This window comes from Ptychodera flava, chromosome 22, assembly GCF_041260155.1.
Source record: "Ptychodera flava strain L36383 chromosome 22, AS_Pfla_20210202, whole genome shotgun sequence".
Lineage (NCBI taxonomy): Eukaryota > Metazoa > Hemichordata > Enteropneusta > Ptychoderidae > Ptychodera > Ptychodera flava.
In genome coordinates, this window is record NC_091949.1 from 8536011 (window position 1) to 8542010 (window position 6000).

The 6000-nt window shown below is 39.9% G+C and overlaps 1 protein-coding gene across 3 annotated transcripts in view; it reads right to left on the bottom strand.

Moving 5' to 3' along the window:
- LOC139122609 (synaptotagmin-15-like) overlaps nt 1-5547 on the bottom strand; it is a 90558-nt gene extending 85011 nt beyond the window's left edge. The window contains exon 1 of one of the 3 annotated variants that reach the window (XM_070688169.1): nt 5121-5547. The gene's annotated coding sequence lies outside the window, so the exon portion shown is untranslated. Of the gene's footprint in view, nt 1-251; nt 323-5120 lie in introns of those variants that run through there. The other 2 variants (XM_070688167.1, XM_070688166.1) reach the window with 2 other exon arrangements.
- Between the last annotated feature and the right edge of the window lie 453 nt (nt 5548-6000).

Consider the following 6000-nt stretch of genomic DNA (forward strand, 5'->3'; position numbering starts at 1 on the left):
TTATTTGACACTATTGAATATCTGGATAGAATAAGAAAAACGGTTCCCTGTCACTAATTCATTAACTTCAAGTAAGTAAGCCCCGTCTCTGATTTGCCTCGCACCCTTTGCGAGGCGAAGCAGCGTATACCCGCAGAAGTGATAATATTAACATGATATCGCCTTGCAATCAATAAGATGTTTACAGTAAGAGTATAGACCCGCTACCATATCTTAACATCATTACAATTAAATTAATACCGTTCACTTACTATATGCACGATCTTCTTTGATCGGATGTCCTTGAACGCCAGTTTTGATAGCTCGAACGGTGCTTGTGACGTCAGTTGACGAGCGATCTACTGTTGTATCAACTCTCGGATCACGCAACCTTGTGGGCTATAAAATGGTTGTCCTAATGATCACGTGTAAAGGACACAGTCAAGAAGACAGGGTAATAATAAGATATACCAACGAAGATACAAAGGTATCCAGCGTGGCATTTGTACATGTCAACTCTCAAACCTTTCTTTATATATATAAGGATATTATTATGATGTCAGTTTATCATTCAAATATATCGACATATATTACATGTCTAATATTATATGCATTCTGTGTATTATTACATGTAAATTACATGATTGTGACCCTGCATCAGATTTCATGAGCTAAATGGTATCTAAAATAATAATTCTTAACACCAGTACTGCAGGCTTTGTTTATTGTGTGTCTGTGCCTATTGGCCAGTATAGCATTTTTAGACATCAATTCATATGTTTCCATTTCCACTTACAGTATTCTATATGTGAGTCGTGACAAAGGGTTGAGTCGTGACAAAGGGTTGAAGACGCGTCTACACACTGTAAATGGATTAGTATAAGCATTCACATTTACGTGTAACTGAATGTACGTTGCACAGAAAAACAGTACTTAGAGTGTCTCCCGTTTCCCCTCGTTAAAATGAGCCTAAAATCGTGCATTATCTCAGTTCCCCCTACAGAGTAGATCCACTACAGATGTTACACGACTCACGAAGATGACGGGCAAATTACCAAAATTACAGCGATTTGGCTTAATACTGATACTCGATCACAGCAGAAATCCTAAATCATTATTGTCTTCTTCGGAGACGCAAATTACACATATTATCAAACCAAATCGTAATCTTCTGTGGAGAAGAAACGTGCATAAGATCTCCTAGACCGCATGCCGAGATAGAATTGGAGACAAGTCATACTATCCGGCTTTTTAAAAAATGCATTTGAACTTTGACAGAGTTGTCGTTTCAATTTTGTTATTTCCGGTACGCCCGCACTCTTTTATTTTTAATTTTTTACGTGATTTGAATTATTTGACAAATTATTAATACTCGATCACGGCCTGAGAGTTTAAGTAACCTTCGAGGCGATCCTGTTTAATAAAAAGCAAAAAAGAATGTGGAAGTGTTGAGTCGGCCCTTAGTCGGCCCTGGGCCTTCCTACTAATTCAGGTCGGGTCTGAGGGGTAGATTCAGAGCCGACCAAAATTTTAGACCAGGCCCTAATGTGTGGTCGGGGCCCAGTTGAGAGTGGTCCTGTCCGAGGTCGGTAAGTGACTTAGAGGCGTGAGTTCAAATACAGTAGTGAACGCTGACTATTTTTTTCTTACCTCAGCACTGGATTGAGCCGGACCCAGAGGGGGCCCTTGGCCCAAGTCTGAACCCAGTATTAATTACTTTCGGAATTGGCTTTTTCAAAGCAAATGGTATAAGTCGCAGAAAACCATAAAAAGTTTTAAAATTCAAGGTACTTTGTCGTATTATAGTGGGCGTTTATCGATGAAACATGTACTTGTGGTCTAAAGTACGCAAGAAACAGTGTAATTAATATTTTATCTGTATCTTAGCATGCGATTAAATGAAAAAAACACAGCTTCGTGTTCTTACCTACAACTTCAATCAACTGCTAGCACTTGAAAGGAGATGGCTACATTTATGAAATATTACACTTCTTTGTGAAATTCAGTTTTTCATATGTTTAAAAATGATTTCTTTGTTTCCTCGCACACTATCGCAGAGTGGCTTCTACTCTCAGTCAATGTGATGCGCAGCAACAGCATAACTTACCCTTTTCACTGTCGAGAGAAACGCCTGACATATGAACAGCAAGAGAGTTCGTGTCCGATACAAGAGGCGAGGTATACGGCTATGTGTAGTGTCCTCTGGCTTTCACTCCCTCAGTCTCTTTTCACACAGAGTGAAGCTATTTAAAGCAGTTTGCGGGATCAAACAGTGTAACAACTCATTTGCATATATTACGAACGTAAAAGAAACACCTTTCTAGACATTTTACCGAATATAAACTTTTGTAAAATGCAATGTTCCCGTCAGCGCCGCAGTATGCAAATTATTGCGTGGGACAATCAAGAGTCGACCTGCACCCTTTCTATAAGTCACCAATGACGCAATTAACCAACATATTTCAAAGGTAACTGGTACACCAGCGTCCAACGTTTTATTTATTTAAATTAATGAAATATAATATATTTATGTGACATACATATATCGTCTGCAAACATACAATCTTACAGTTTACTCTCTCCAAACCTCTTTTTCCGTCTGTGCGTCACTTTTTAAGCGTTTCAATAATCCTGTATATATGTTGACGAACGGACTGATTAAAGGATAAAAACCAACAAACACATAGGAAAGGTTAGACGTCAGTTTTCTATTCCATCACGAAAACTACTGTCGTTCGCCTTTCGGAAGTGTCAATATTCTTATATCTCGCCTGTATATACGCCCAAACCATGCCCTTTTGCCTTTTCGCACTTTTCACCTAGGTTCTACTGTCAGACAATAAACCGTCCACCTTTATCTCTGTTTCTGTCCTCAGTTGCCTGTCCCAAACTCGGCCTCTCTGTCGCTGTCTGCGTCTGTCTATCTGTCTGTCTCTCTGTCTGTCTGCCTGTCTCTCTCTCTGTCTCTCTCTCAATTTTATTCTAACCATGACATTCAATAAACCTGTAGATAGAATAGTAGACAAATTTTCGAATCTTTCTTGCAACTGGAGATGTTATATCCATTTACTGGCGATATCCCTAACTTGACAATAAACTCGATCAATGTAAGAACGGCTAAGCGCTGATAAACATAAGAGATAACGAATGAATAAATAAGGGCGGGATTTCCCAATGGAACAGAACTTTCCGGGCGCAGTTATTCAAACCACATAAAGTGTTGTCCTGAAAATAGGAAACTGAAAAAGGTTTGAATCAATCATTTACATTTCTTATATATTATGTAGGTTAGAGACACTCCGGTTTCGGATATCATACGCCTTCTAACATTAAGCTGTGTGATTTTGCATCAAACCCCGTTTTACTCTTTTTTTCACAGTGAGCGCTTTGATGTAAAAACCCTGCGGCAAAAAAAGTTGGCACGCAAAATCTTGTCACGTCAAACCTGTATGGTCTTTGTAGTGATACCCTTAGGTCAAAACAGGAAGACTGAAAGATAGGCTAGGGTTGTACAATAGCTTATGAACTTATGATAATCTGATAACTTCGTTGCTTTGGATGAAAGACAACAAAGTGCGCCACGGAAATACTTTTTCAGACACTAAAATTTCACGATACTTTCATAGTCTAATGCTTGTGTGTATATATGTTGACGACTGTGGAGAATACAAAATTTTGCATCTGTTTGGGGGGAGGGGAGGGATTTGTATGTGAAATGCGAACATTTAATCTTTCATCTTAAAGTTAAGACAGTGACTAACGGCCATTTGAATTTCAAATATCGATACATTTTAAGACATTTGCTGTGATCCTATAATTTGTGCGGCGACCCCTGATTTCTATTCTTGATTATCAGAGAAAGTTTGAAAGTTTCCTGCAGCAAAGTATGGTCAAATATTCAAAACTTCACATTTAAGACACGTACTATGTGTTTGCACTGACATTTTCAAACGAGAATTTCAGGTCTTTTTCTAATTAAAAAGCATTCATCTCGTCAATTTGACGAATAGCCCTAACAGGTGATTTTTATCAGTCCCTTTTTCATTCTCTCCGATATCAAGATTCCTGCAAAGGAGGAATATGCTATTCAACCGTGTGTCGTTGATCCATGTGCTTGGCTTATCTCCCGCATATCATCTTTCGATAAGCCGCATTCCTGACCTGCTATTACTATTACCATTACTCCAGCCGCTGTATTTCTAGTTATATCGTGGGTGATAAAGTATCGTCTTTACAGCTGGGATGATGACAATGTACCTTTTAGCCGACTACTAAAAGGACATGAAGATAACTTATAAAATTCATTATTCACCAACTCATTACCCGCGCTCAATCCCTCTATAATTGCTCCTCCCACGCAATAAAAAAACTGCCGAAGGGAAAAAGTAAACACTGTAACTGCGTCTGACGGATTTCCCAAAATACGAAAATTGGAATCATTGCGTCATATAACTGTCACACACAGCCCATCGCGAAAATGCCTTTCAGCGCGAAGTGAACTTAACGAAAGACCAGGTGATTGCGACATCACCGTAAACCGATCAATTACCGGAAGTCAAACCAAGCTTTCTTTCACAACTAGCGCTCATTCTTTCCGTTGCGTGCTATGCCGACAAAATTCTCTGTTGTCGTGCCGATGTCGGAGAAAGTCGCAATATAAAACAAACAGCAACGACTAACATGTATAAGTCCAACTGGTGCCAGTATTCAGGCGGCGCCGATTAAGCCTCGCTTATGTGGAGAAATCATGATCACATGATTGCAACACCATCATTTACAGCACAGAGTCTACTGGAGTTGATGCGTAAGCTTACAGCGCGGCGTCAATCCATCGTGATGTTCTCTGTTGCATCACATTCCCACATATACGAATTTAAACCCGAAATGCCAAAACATATAACTTCACATGCTGGTATTTGCAAAATTATGGAAATTCTTTGATAATGCGGTGACATATCGTTATGTTCTTCCCAGTGAATAAAGGAGCGGCGTTCATGAATAAAGATGAGAGTCGCCGTACGTCATCGCTTTCGTTTCCCAAAAGTTATTGCGCAGTTTAGTGTCATTTTCTGCGATTTTCAGTGACAAAAACCTTCAATTGTTGAATGTTATCACATTGCACAAGGTTTAAAAGGACTTACCTGCTTCCGTTTTAAAAAAAAACACTCACTAGGTGTAGACGTAAATTCTGCAGCGGACGTGCAGTAAAGTGAATAGTTTCTACTGTGATGTCTTAGCTGAGTCCGACGCGCATGCGCGGGCATCGTTTTGCTTGACTGAGTTACACTGTACGCTTTCCAATGCCACACAGGTGTTTGTGAAGTAGGGAAAAAACAGGCGTTGATATGGGTATGCCTTCAACAAAAACAGTTTTGGCGCAAAGGCATTCTAACAAGTTCACTAAATCCGCGCGGAGATGACGCGTCACCACTGGCGTCTACTCGCATCCTTAGAGTTACGCTGGCGCTCGTAAATTGGATTTATACTGAAAAGGCAACAACGAGGCACCACTCTCCGACCCAGAAGTAATCAAAACGCTTCCCATGCGGTCGGGAAGTCGCGGCGAAATTTCTCGAAAATACTAAAAAGTCGTGTGGCTCATTAAAATGTCAGCGGCAATCTTTTGGAAGCAGAAAATAGTTTGATGAATACATATTGCGGTCATTGGCTTCGACCATAACTTACGTCTGTTTGTGTAATGGCATATAGCAAGGGAAACAATCTCCATACTGGCATAGCATGGTAAGATTACATGGTACGCGTGAAAGGTGACTTTTCCATCGAGTGTGGGCGTAGATCAGGTCTCAGCGATGCGCTCATGCAGACGACTGATCTAGCCACAGCTATAAATTTTAAACCTTTTCGTTAGTTGCTCGTATGTGTTGATGACATTTTTTCTTCAGTGGGCGCGTGAATTTCGGGGTTGAATAGCCGCAAAGTAACTTTCTTTATTTGACCTTTGTTCTCTAACATCTACGCGCATAGCTTGAATTGGAACTTTAATTTAAAACTTTTCGAGTT